This window comes from Schistocerca gregaria, chromosome 1 (genome assembly GCF_023897955.1).
Source record: "Schistocerca gregaria isolate iqSchGreg1 chromosome 1, iqSchGreg1.2, whole genome shotgun sequence".
In the NCBI taxonomy this organism is placed as follows: domain Eukaryota; kingdom Metazoa; phylum Arthropoda; class Insecta; order Orthoptera; family Acrididae; genus Schistocerca; species Schistocerca gregaria.
Window position 1 is genome coordinate 1,166,488,417 of NC_064920.1, and position 14,357 is coordinate 1,166,502,773.

A 14,357-nucleotide genomic window follows, 5' to 3' on the forward strand; every position below is an offset into this window, starting at 1 on the left:
GCTGACATTGAAATAAGTGTTCAAGGAATAGAAAAGCAACTGGAATCACTCAACAGAGGAAAGTCCACTGGACCTGACGGGATACCAGTTAGATTCTACACAGAATACGCGAAAGAACTTGCCCCTCTTCTAAGAGCCGTGTACCGCAAGTCTCTAGAGGAACGGAAGGTTCCAAATGATTGGAAAAGAGCACAGGTAGTCCTAGTCTTCAAGAAGGGTCGTCGAGCAGATGCTCAAAACTATAGACCTATAACTCTGACGTCGATCTGTTGTAGAATTTTAGAACATGTTTTTTGCTCGCTTTATTTGTTCATAAGACCCAGAAATTATTAGATACAGGCTCCCAGGTAGATGCTATTTTCCTTGACTTCCGGAAAGCGTTCGATACAGTTCCGCACTGTCGCCTGATAAACAAAGTAAGAGCCTACGGAATATCACACCAGCTGTGTGGCTGAATTGAAGAGTTTTTATCAAACAGAACACAGCATGTTGCTATCAACGGAGAGACGTCTACAGACGTTAAAGTAACCTCTGGCGTGCCACAGGGGAGTGTTATGGGACCATTGCTTTTCACAATATATATAAATGACCTAGTAGATAGTGTCTGAAGTTCCATGCGGCTTTTCGCCAATGATGCTGTAGTATACAGAGAAGTTGCAGCATTAGAAAACTGTAGCGAAATGCAGGAAGATCTGCAGCGGATAGGCACTTGGTGCAGGGAGTGGCAACTGACCCTTAGCATAGACAAATGTAATGTATTGCGAATACATAGAAAGAAGGATCCTTTATTGTATGATTATATGATAGCGGAACAAACACTGGTAGCAGTTACTTCTGTAAAATATCTGGGAGTACGCGTGCGGAACGATTTGAAGTGGAATGATCATATAAAATTAATTGTTGGTAAGGCGGATGCCAGGTTGAGATTCATTGGGAGAGTCCTTAGAAAATGTAGTCCATCAAAAAAGGAGGTGGCCTACAAAACACTCGTTCGGCCTGTACTTGAGTATTGCTCATCAGTGTGGGATCTGTATCAGGTCGGGTTGACGGAGGAGATAGAGAAGATCCAAAGAAAAGCGGCAAGTTTCGTCACAGGGTTATGTGGAAACCGTGATAGCGTTACGGAGATGTTTAGCAAACTCAAGTGGCAGACTCTGCAAGAAAGGCGCTCTGCATCGCGGTGTAGCTTGCTAGCCAGGTTTCGAGAGGGTGCTTTTCTAGATGAGGTATCGAATATACTGCTTCCCCCTACTTATACCTTCCGAGGAGATCACGAGTGTAAAATTAGAGAGATTCGAGCGCGCGCGGAGGTTTTCAGACAGTCGTTCTTCCCGCGAACCATACGCGACTGGAACAGGAAAGGGAGGTAATGACAGTGCCATGTAAAGTGCCCTCCGCCACACACCGTTGGGTGGCTTGCGGAGTATAAATGTAGATGTAGGAAATGCGGTTATACGTTTTATAGGTGAAAGACAATGTGGCAGACTACGTTAACACTTTTGTATTGGGTGGAGCTGTTACGCTCTATAGGATGGAACCTAACGACTGGTTTCATTTCGACAGCCGGACCGGTCGGAAGAAGCGATACGGTGGCCAGGCCCCGCCATTAGGCGCCGGGGTGCCTTTACTATTCGCGGCAGCTAGCCCGCCGTGCTCGGCACGGTCGCATCGGCAAGCTCGTTACGGCGCGATAACATTAGGCCGGGCGGCGGCGCGAAGTGTGGTGCAGAATTCACGCGGCGACATCAAAGGCGGCGCCCGCTTTGTGCAATTAGCCGCCGCCGCCGCCGCCGCCGCCCCCACCGCCTCCGCCGCCACAGCTCCAGCTAGCAGGCCGGCGCCGCCCCTGGGCGCATTAGCACATTTAACTCTGTGACCACTTGTCCGCATGCCACAGCACGCATTAGCACTAATTTACGCACGAGTCCACCTCAGGACCCTGCGCATTTCAAAAATGTCCTCTCCAAGAGCAGGTACTCCGAATATCGTAGGGAAGAGTACTTACGGCTCCTGGAAGTCGTAACTGTTGCTGAAAGCGTAAGTCATTCTTACTAACAAGGAGAGGCCGAAAAATTATGAAATTTAGATTCGATTCATACTGTGCATAATAAAAGCTCATGGCCAGAGGTGTAATGTGGCAAAGCACCAAGATGCACTTCTCAGCCGTTGTCGAGAAAATCGACAGTTAAAAGGAACCGTTGCAGTGAAATACTCTCCACGCTTAATACTTTCCTACAGCGGCGTGGCGCAGCGGTAAGCGCTCGGGTTCGTAATCCGAAGGTCGTCGTATCGAATATCGCGCCATTTAACCATTTTTTTAATTCTAATGTATATAAACAAACACCTATTCCAATCCATCGTTCTGCGATTTTTTGCCGATATGATGCGATACGCGTGGTATGCATCAAACCTGACGAACGATAGAACTATTTTTCAGAATATCAATAAGGTGTGTTTCCCAACAAATAAATTAAAAAACAATTGTTCTTGTAAAAACGCATCGTTTATCAGATGTGCTCGATGTCGTGCCGTTTTCTGCTTTCCATGTTTCTATGATAAGTATCACTCTGGTTCGGGCGATACTCCAGCTACTTCTGGTCACTAACTGTTAATTATGTGCGAGTGTATACAGAACTTATCAATAAATTGTATCCACTTGAATATTATTTGTGATAATGTGTTTTATTTCAAGTTTTTTTCCACAACAAACGACTTGCAACAAGTTATTATATGCACAATTGTTGCAACTGATTGCCATTTTTCCATTTCCAGGAGTATACTCCTGGAAATGGAAAAAAGAACACATTGACACCGGTGTGTCAGACCCACCATACTTGCTCCGGACACTGCGAGAGGGCTGTACAAGCAATGATCACACGCACGGCACAGCGGACACACCAGCGGTATTGACCGTCGAATGGCGCGAGCTGCGCAGCATTTGTGCACCGCCGCCGTCAGTCTCAGCCAGTTTGCCGTGGCATACGGAGCTCCATCGCAGTCTTTAACACTGGTAGCATGCCGCGACAGCGTGGACGTGAACCGTATGTGCAGTTGACGGACTTTGAGCGAGGGCGTATAGTGGGCATGCGGGAGGCCGGGAGGACGTACCGCCGAATTGCTCAACACGTGGGGCGTGAGGTCTCCACAGTACATCGATGTTGTCACCAGTGGTCGGCGGAAGGTGCACGTGCCCGTCGACCTGGGACCGGACCGCAGCGACGCACAGATGCACGCCAAGACCGTAGGATCCTACGCAGTGCCGTAGGGGACCGCACCGCCACTTCCCAGCAAATTAGGGACACTGTTGCTCCTGGGGTATCGGCGAGGACCATTCGCAACCGTCTCCATCAAGCTGGGCTACGGTCCAGCACACCGTTAGGCCGTCTTCCGTTCACGCCCCAACATCGTGCAGCCTGCCTCCATTGGTGTCGCGACAGGCGTGAATGGAGGGACGAATGGAGACGTGTCGTCTTCAGCGATGAGAGTCGCTTCTGCCTTGGTGCCAATGATGGTCGTATGCGTGTTTGGCGCCGTGCAGGTGAGCGCCACAATCAGGACTGCATACGACCGAGGCACGCAGTGCCAACACCCGGCATCATGGTGTGGGGAGCGATCTCCTACACTGGCCGTACAAATCTGGTGATCGTCGAGGGGACACTAAATAGTGCACGGTACATCCAAACCGTCATCGAACCCATCGTTCTACCATTCCTAGACCGGCAAGGGAACTTGCTGTTCCAACAGGACAATGCACGTCCGAATGTATCCCGTGCCACCCAACGTGCTCTAGAAGGTGTAAGTCAACTACCCTGCCCAGCAAGATCTCCGGATCTGTCCCCCATTCAGCATGTTTGGGACTGGATGAAGCGTCGTCTCACGCGGTCTGCACGTCCAGCACGAACGCTGGTCCAACTGAGGCGCCAGGTGGAAATGGCATGGCAAGCCGTTCCACAGGACTACATCCAGCAACTCTACGATCGTCTCCATGGGAGAATAGCAGCCTGCATTGCTGCGAAAGGTGGATATACACTGTACTAGTGCCGACATTGTGCATGCTCTGTTGCCTGTGTCTATGTGCCTGTGGTTCTGTCAGTGTGATCATGTGATGTATCTGACCCCAGGAATGTGTCAATAAAGTTTCCCCTTCCTGGGACAATGAATTCACGGTGTTCTTATTTCAATTTCCAGGAGTATATATATATATATATATATATATATATATATATATATATATATATATATATATATATGTGTGTGTGTGTGTGTGTGTGTGTATGTATACATCTGAATTACAAATAACAAAAAAGTTGCATGGCGTGAGATTCGATCCGGCGACCTTCGGATTACGAACCCGAGCGCTGAAATTTGTTTTGAGGTTAAAAATTGCTATACTAACTTAGCAGTATGGCATGGCGCATTATCGTGATGCAGAATCCAATTATCAGCAATGTTGGCACGGACACAAAGAACTCTTTTGCGAAGTCTTTCTAAAATTTCTTTTGTAGTAGTATTGGTTAACCGTTTGTCCAGGAAGCACCCACTGTTTATGAACAATTCCCTTGGAATCAAAGAAGCACACAAGCATGCATTTCACTTTTAACTTTGAAACTTTGACATGCGAGCATTATTTGGTCTGGGTGATCCCTTTGAACACCATTGCGAACTTTGGCGTTTTGTCTTTGGATCGTACTGAAAAAACCAACGTTCATCATCAGTTATAAAACAATTCTGGCTTGATTTCCGTTTGCTCTGACAGATCGGCTGCCACACATTTTGGTGTTTCTCGCTGGTGTGGTGAGAGACTTTTGGGGTCCATTTCTGGACAAATCTTTCTCATACCAAGATCTTCAGTTATTATTAGACGAACCGTTTCTCGAGTGATGTTCAGTTCTCCTGCAACCATTTTCACGGATAATCTTCGATCAGATCGCACGAGTTCACGCACCCTGGCCAAGCGACATCCGTCCGTGAGGTTGACTGTCGTCCACTGTGGTCTTCATCTTCAACATTAGTTCTGCCTTCACTAAACATTTTATGCCGACGAAAAACCTGAGCTCTTGACATAACCTCCTCTCCAAAAGCCTTCTGAAGCTTACTGTAAGTTGTCGTAGCGTTTTCACCCAATTTAATGCAAAAAGGAATGGCATACCGTTGTGCAGCCTTATGCAGTTCTATTTCTGTGATAAGAGACCAAACACACGTTAACTTATTACAGCGCAACCGGCGACTGAGCAGTTGTATCGATGTGCCCCTGGGACTAGAAGCTGCTTATATGCCAAGGCCAAAGATATTGTGCCCACACAAGCCTGCAGTGTTGCCACATCTTGCAAAGAAAATCAGTCTCATTACCTTATTGTCGCACTTTGTATATAGCGGACGGTAGTGTTGCATACACAAGATATAAAAAGGCAGTGCATTGGCGGAGCTGCCATTAGCACTCAGGTGATTCATTTGGAAAGGTCTCTGACGCGATAATGATCGCAAGAGGGGAATTAACAGACTCTGAACGTGGACCTAGACACACGGGACATTTCATTCTGGAAATCGTTAGGAAATTCAATATTTCGAAATCCACAGTGTCAAGAGCGTGCCGAGAGTACCAACTTTAGGTTTTACCTCTCACCACAAACGACGTAGTGGCCGACGGCCTTGACTCAACGACCACGAGCAGGGCGCTTGCCTAGAGTTGTCATTGCTAACAGATGAGCAACACTGCATGAAATAACTGCAGACATGAAAGTGGGGCAAACAACGAACATATCAGTCAGGACAGTGCCGCAAAATTTGGCGTTAAAAGGCTGTGGCAGCAGGCGACCGACGGGAATGCCTTTGCTTGGTTTAAAATTGCATTAAATGTTACCCTCTGGGCGGATTTTTAAAAGTTTGATCGTTTGTTACCCAACAGACAGAGGGGATCGAAGTTCGTAATAGCAGCAGTTGATCAACAACAAAAGACTAAAATTTTGTAAGAAATTGCAGTAACAGAGTTCCTGTAAATGAAATGTAAAACAGTCGCCAGCCTAATTAGGCATAACAAAGTGGAAACGTTATTTTAATGAACTCTTGCAAAAGTAACTTTCATAAATCCTTTCTTAACCAAGTGCAATGAACACCTACAATGCCCTCTGACTTTTGCCACCTAGTTGTACAAGCGCTACCTCATACTCTGCCCCAGTACCCCTGCTGCCTGCCAGTGGTCTCACCAAGCCTAAACCCCTTATAACAGTATCCGACCCATAACAATGCGAAGAATTCAAAACCATTTAGTCCGATACGCGCTAGGGAGCGTCTCCGACTGTTAATCGAAAAGTCATTGGGCATGGATTCAAACTCAGTCACTACTTTATTTTCGAATTAAAATCACCAGCAACGGTGTCCGGAGGCTTAGCATATAAGGAGTTACCCTCGTTCTGAAAATGGTCTTGAGTGAACACTAACTCTAAAAGTTGGAAGGCAGCTATGACCAACGGTACTTGTAGGTAAACCAGTTGTGGGACTGGATTCGTGATTTCCTGTCAGAAGTAATACACGTAGTTCCCAAAGGAAGTGTTTTGGTACCCTCTATTGTTCCTGATCTATATTAACGACATGGGAGACAATCTGAGTAGCCGTCTTAGATTGTTTGCAGATGATACTGTCATTTACCGTCTTGTAATGTCATCAGATGACCAAAACGAGTTGCAGTAGCCGTCTTAAATTGTTTGCAGATAATACCGTAATTTACCGTCTTGTAATGTCATCAGATGACCAAAACGAGTTGCAAAATGATTTAGATAAGATATCTGTGTGGTGAGAAAAGTGGCAATTGACACTGAATAAGGAAAAGTGTGAAGTTATTCACATGAGTACTAAAAGAAATCAGCTAAATTTCGATTACCCGATAAGTCACACAAATATGAAGGGTGTAAATTCAAGTAAATACTTAGGGATTACAATTACAAATAACCTAAATTGGAACGATCACATAGATAATATTGTGGCTAGACTGCGATTCATTGGCAGAACACTCAGAAGGTGCAAAAGGTCTACTAAAGAGACTGCTTACACCACGCTTGACCACCCTGTTTTGGAATATTGCTGTGCGGTGTGGAATCCGCATCAGGTGGGTCTGACGGATGACATCTAAAAAGTACAAAGAAGGGCAGTTCGTTTTGTATTATCGCGAAGTAGGGGAGACAGTGTCACAGATATGATGCGTGACTGGAGTGGCAATCATTAAAACAAAGGCGTTTTTCGTTGCGCCGGGACCTTCTCATGAAATTTCAATCACCAGTTTTCTCCTCCGATTGCGAAAACATTCTGCTGTCACCCATTTACATAGGGATAAATGATCATCACGATAAAATAAGGGAAATCAGGGCTCGCACAGAAAAATTTAAGTGCTCGGTTTTCCCGCGCGCCGTTTGAGAGTGGAACGGTAGGGAAACATCTAGAAGGTGGTTCACTGAACCCTCTGCCAGGCACTTCATTGTGAATAGCAGTTTAATCACGTCAATGTAGATTTACGATCTAGAAAGCAATGTAAGCCACTGCATAAAATGTTTATTATAATTATTTTGGCATTCAACCTGCAATGTTAGGATTCTACTTCAGCTACGCGTTTTGGGAGTCAAGCTCCCACCATCTGGTTTTTTTCTGTGTTAACCTTACATAATAACATCAGATTCTCTGTTTCAATTTACAGCCGCCCATTCACTAGAACGTTTCTTTCCTACACCAGGCACGCACATAAACTTTAATTCCCATCCGCTGCGTGCCACATAATGCGTATCAGCTGGACATACGGCCTTAAACTGAAAAAGAGTCGAGACTCCGGATTAGTATCCTATTCAGATACCGGGGAGAAGTCCAATGAAAGAAAGTCTAAGAAACAAAAGAAAGGGTAGCATTCTACGACACACAGCGTGGAATGTCAAAATTTTGAACGTGGTAGGGACGCTTAAAATCTGAAAAGAGAAATGCAAAGACTTAATCTAGGTGTAGTGGGGAACAATGAAATGTAATGGAAGGTTTAGCCTTTCCAACGTAGTGAAATGTGGAACTGCAGCCTTGTAGTGGCTTGTAGATCATAAATAAATTATCCTCTGTCTGCAAAGATGTTTTTCCTTTCGTTATCTGTGTCCACAATACCCCACAGACAATGACGCCTCAGCTGCAGGCAGCAGCCCTCGGTAAAAATTATACTGTTAACCTTTTATATGCATATTACAAGGTCCATTTGAAGTGTAACTGATAGTTCCAAAATCAGTTTTGCGATAAAGAAATTAAAAATCATCTTCTTATCCGGAGGCTAATTTATTCATTACTACAAAGAAATGGAAAGACGACAAAGATTTCTGGCTAGACAAATAACGGGTAAAATGAACAGTAGAATAAAATGCTAACTGTAGTATGCCTTGCTATAAACAGCAAAATAGGGCTGAGAGCGAGTTCCTGAAAACAGTTCAGTAATAGCTTTCTTCTCATCAGAAGCGACAGTAAACCAGAGACTACAACAAGAGATTAGGTATATACGCCAACATCCCAAGCACAAGACGAAGGTGTAGAGAACATATATGATCATACTGAACGGGTAATTCATTAAGTAAAGGGAGTTGAAAATCTAATATTCTTGGGAGATTCGAAAGCGGTTTAGGGGTGTAACAAGACACAGTTACGGGAGAATATGAGCTTCCCAGTAGGAATGTCAGAGGAGAAACGTTCTCCAATAAATCTCAGATGGTAGTGGCGAATTCGCTGTTCAAGAATAACAAGAAAAGGAGTTATACTTGGGAAAAATTTAAAAGAGTCCTGGGGGAGAAGCAATTCGGAAGGAAGTGGGGAAGTATTGAAGAACAATGAGATACGTTTGAGGTTCTCTAGTGATGTGGCAATGAATACTTCGGTAGGCATTTCAGTTAAAGAGGAAAGAACATCTTTAAATAGGGCGATCACAAAAAAATGTACAGATAAATTTAGGTGCAAGGAAGGTAAATGCGAAGAAACCTTGAGTAGCACAACAAATACTTCAGCTGATCAGCGAAAGAAGAAAATTTAAAAAAGTGTTCTGGGAAAGACTCTGATACAAAAATATTGCGTTGCTTTGGAAAGAAGTGAATAGGAAACGTAGGGTAGCCAAAGGGAAACGGCAGCTGTAAAAACGAAAAGAAATCGAAAGGGAAAAGGTCGCCGGAATGGCTGATTCAGCCTGCAGAACAGTTAACAACCTTTGGTGAAATTAAGAGCAAAGTCATGAACATTAAGAGAGCAGTGAGAATATCATTGTTATACATACAGGAGGCTCACCAGTGGTCTAGTGGTAGCGTCTTTGATTCATAATCAAGACGTCTTCAGTCCCAGATTCGATCCCCGCTACTGCCTAAATTTTAATAAATAATCAGCATTGGCGGCCGAAGACTTCCGGCATAAGAAGTCAGCCTCATTCTGCCAACGGCCTTGTCAAAGAGGGGGGAGGAGTGGATAGAGGTTCAGGGCACTCTCTTGTCCTAAGGATGGAAAATTGCCCCTAAAGGGGGAAGAATCAGCAATGATCAACGACATGAGGATGCAGAAGGCAATAGAAACCACTGCATTAAAGACACGTAACGTGTATTCACAGGACATGTGGCCTGTAGTTGAAGAAGTGGCATGATGATCTCTCCATTGGCAAAACATTCCGGAACAGTCCCCCATTCGGATCTCCGGGAGGGGACTGCCAAGGGGGAGGTTACCATGAGAAAAAGATTGAATGATCAACGAAAGGATAATGTTCTACGAGTCGGGGAGTGGAATGTCAGAAGCTTGAACGTGGTAGGGAAACTAGAAAATCTGAAAAGGGAAATGCAAAGGCTCAATCTAGATATAGTAGGGGTGAGTGAAGTGAAGTGGAAGGAAGACAAGGATTTCTGGTCAGATGAGTATCGGGTAATATCAACAGCAGCAGAAAATGGTATAACAGGTGTAGGATTCGTTATGAATAGAAAGGTAGGGCAGAGGGTGTGTTACTGTGAACAGCTCAGTGACCGGGTTGTTCTAATCAGAAGAGACAGCAGACCATCACCGACAACGATAGTTCAGGTATACATGCCGACGTCGCAAGCTGAAGATGAACAGATAGAGAAAGGGTATGAGGATATTGAAAGGGCAATGCAGTATGTAAAGGGGGACGAAAATCTAATAGTCATGGGCGACTGGAATGCCGTTGTAGGGCAAGGAGTAGACGAAAACGTTGCAGGAGAATATTGGCTTGGTACAAGGAATGAAAGAGGAGAAAGACCAAATGAGTTCTGTAACAAGTTTCAGCTAGTAATAGCGAATACCCTGTTCAAGAATCACAAGAGGAGGAGGTATACTTGGAAAAGGCCGGGAGACACGGGAAGATTTCAATTAGATTACATCATGGTCAGACAGAGATTCCGAAATCAGATACTGGATTGTAAGGCGTACCCAGGAGCAGATATAGACTCAGATCACAACTTAGTAGTGATAAAGAGTAGGCTAAAGTTCAAGACATTAGTCAGGAAGAATCAATACGATAAGAAGTGGGATACGGAAGTTCTAAGGAATGACGAGATACGTTTGAAGTTCTCCAGCGCTATAGATACAGCAATAAGGAATAGCGCAGTAGGCAACACAGTTGAAGAGGAATGGACGTCTCTAAAAAGGGCCATCACAGAAGTTGGGAAGGAAAACATAGGTACAAAGAAGGTAGCTGCGAAGAAATCATGGGTAACACAAGAAATACTTCAGTTGATTGATGAAAGGAGGAAGTACAAACATGGTCCGGGAAAATCAGGAATACAGAAATACAAGTCGCTGAGGAATGAAATAAATAGGAAGTGCAGGGAAGCTAAGACGAAATGGCTGCAGGAAAAATGTGAAGACATCGAAAAAGATATGATTGTCGGAAGGACAGACTCAGCATACAGGAAAGCCAAAACAACCTTTGGTGACATTAAAAGCAACGGTGGTAACATTAGGAGTGCAACGGGAATTCCACTATTAAATGCAGAGGAGAGAGCAGATATGTGGAAAGAATACATTGAAAGCCTCTATGAGGGTGAAGATTTGTCTGATGTGATAGAAGAAGAAACAGGAGTCGATTTAGAAGAGATAGGGGATCCAGTATTAGAATCGGAATTTAAAAGAGCTTTGGAGGACTTACGGTCAAATAAGGCAGAAGGGATAGATAACATTCCATCAGAATTTCTAAAATCATTAGGGGAAGTGGCAACAAGACGACTGTTCACGTTGGTGTGTAGAATATGTGAGTCTGGCGACATACCATCTGACTTTCGGAAAAGCATCATCCACACAATTCCGAAGACGGCAAGAGCTGACAAGTGCGAGAATTGTCGCACAATCAGCTTAACAGCTCATTCATCGAAGCTGCTTACAAGAATAATGTACAGAAGAATACAAAAGAAAATTGAGAATGCGCTACGTGACGATCAGTTTGGCCTTAGGAAAAGTAAAGGGACGAGAGAGGCGATTCTGACGTTACGGCTAATAATGGAAGCAAGGCTAAAGAAAAATCAAGACACGTTCATAGGATTTGTCGACCTTAAAAAAGCGTTCGATAATATAAAATGGTGCAAGCTCTTCAAGATTCTGAAAAAAGTAGGGGCAAGCTATAGGGAGAGACGGGTACAATATGTACAATATGTACAATAACCAAGAGGGAATAATAAGAGTGGACGTCAAGAACGAAGTGCTCGTATTAAGAAGGGAGTAAGACAAGGCTGTAGCCTTTCGCACATACTCTTCAATCTGTATCTCGAGGAAGCAATGATGGAAATAAAAGAAAGGTTCAGGAGTGGAATTAAAATACAATGTGAAAGGATATCAATGATACGATTCGCTGATGACATTGCTATCCTGAGTGAAAGTGAAGAAGAATTAAATGATCTGCTGAACGGAATAAACAGTCTAATGGATACACAGTATGGTTTGAGAGTAAATCGGAGAAAGACGAAGGTAATGAGAAGTAGTAGAAATGAGAACAGCGAGAAACTTAACATCAGGATTGATGGTCACGAAGTCAATGAAGTTAAGGAATTCTGCTACCTAGGCAGTAAAATAACCAATGACGGACGGAGCAAGGAGGACACCAAAAGCAGACTCGCTATGGCAAAAAAGGCATTTCTGGACAAGAGAAGTCTACTAATATCAAATACCGGCCTTAATTTGAGGAAGAAATTTCTGAGGATGTACGTCTGGAGTACAGCATTGTATGGTAGTGAAACATGGACTGTGGGAAAACCGGAACAGAAGAGAATCAAAGCATTTGAGATGTGGTGCTATAGACGAATGTTGAAAATTAGGTGGACTGATAAGGTAAGGAATGAGGAGGTTCTACGCAGAATCGGAGAGGAAAGGAATATGTGGAAAACACTGATAAGGAGAAGGGACAGGATGATAGGACACTGCTAAGACATGAGGGAATGACTTGCATGGTACTAGAGGGAGCTGTAGAGGGCAAAAACTGTAGAGGAAGGCAGAGATTGGAATACCTCAAGCAAATAATTGAGGATGTAGGTTGCAAGTGCTACTCTGAGATGAAGAGGTTAGCACAGGAAAGGAATTCGTGGCGGGCCGCATCAAACCAGTCAGTAAACTGATGACCAAAAATAAAAAAAAAACATAGAGGAGAGAGAGAGGGGGAGGGGGAGAAAGAGCGAGATAGACAGCGGATAAGTGGAAAGAATACAGTGAAGGTCTCTGCGAGGGGGACTATTTGTGTTTTGACGCGATAATAAAACAAGAAATTGGTAGAAACGGAGGATGGATTATTAGAGTTTAACAGAGCTTTGGAAGCTCTGCGGGCAAATGCGGCAGAAGAGAAAATAAACTTCCTTCGGAATTTCTGAAATTGTTTGAGGAAGTGGCAACCAAATGACTGTTAAAGCTGTTGTGCAGTATCTATGAGACTAGACACACGATCAGAATTCCGGAGAAATACTGTCCATACAATCCCGAAGATAGCAAGTGCCTATAAGTGTAAGAAACTACCGTACAGTCAGTTTAACAACTCGGTCATCAATGTTAGTGATACGAATAGTGTAAAGGAGATTTGTAAAAGATGTAGAAGGTAGTCTAAAGAAAAATCAAGAGAAAATACGTTGCAAATTCTCAGAAAAATACGAGTAAGTGATAGAGAAAGACGGATAATTTAATATATGTAAGCGAAACAAGACGGAATGATAAAAATGTAAGACCATGAAAAAAGTGCTAGGATTAAAATGGGTGTAAGAGAAGGATACAGACTTTCGCCGCTACTATTCGACAGAAACATCGAAGAAGCAATGACGGAATTAAAACAAAGATTGAAATATGTGATTAAAATTCAAGCTGAAAGGATTTGAACGATATGATTCGCTGCTGATATTGCTGTTCTCAGTGACATTGGGGAAAAATTACTGGACCTATGAAAAGAATTAACCATACCATCTAAAGGCGATGGACGGATTGAGAGTAAACCGAAGAAAGACGGAAGTAATAAGAAGTAGCAGACAAGAGAATAGCGAGAAACTTATCATCGGTGACCACGATGTAGACGTAGTGGAGGAATTAAGCTACCTTGGAAGCAAGCTAAGACACGTCAGACGAAAAAAGGAGAATATTAAAAGCAGCCTAACGCAAGCAAAGAGGACAATCTTGGCCAAAAGAACTCTACTAGTAGCAAACATTTGTCTTAATCTCAGAAAGTATTTTCCAATAATGTACGTTTGGAGCACAGTGTCGCTTGGTAGTGACCCATGGGCTGTGAGAAAACCGTAACATAAGGAAAAGTGAGATGTGGTGCTATATAAAACGGGTGAAAATTAGTTACACTAATAAGCTACGGGGCAATGGCGTTGCCACAGTGGATACACCGGTTCCCGTCAGAGCATCGAAGTTATGTGCTGTCGGGCGTGGCCGGCGTTTGGACGGGTGAACATCCGGGCCATTTTTCGGGGTGCACTCAGTCTTGTGATGCAAATTGAGGAGCTACTCAACCGAATAGTAGCGGCTCCGGTCAAAGAAAACCATCACAACTACTGGGAGAGTGGTGTGCTGACCACACGCCCCTTCTATCCGCATCCTCCACTGAGGATGATACGGAGGTCGGATGATCCCGATGGGCCACTTGTGGCCTGAAGACGGAGTGCTAAATAAGGTACGGAATACGGAAGTTCTCCAGAGAATCGCCAAAGAAAGGCACGTACTGTGGAAATTATGGACAAAAAGAAGGGACAGGACGATAGGATATGAGTTTAGACGTCTCAGAATATCGTCCATGGTACTAAACGAAGTTGTAGAGGCTAAAAACTGTATGGGGAGACAGAGGATGGAGAAAACAGAACAATAAGTAATTGAGGACGTCGGGTACAAGTGCT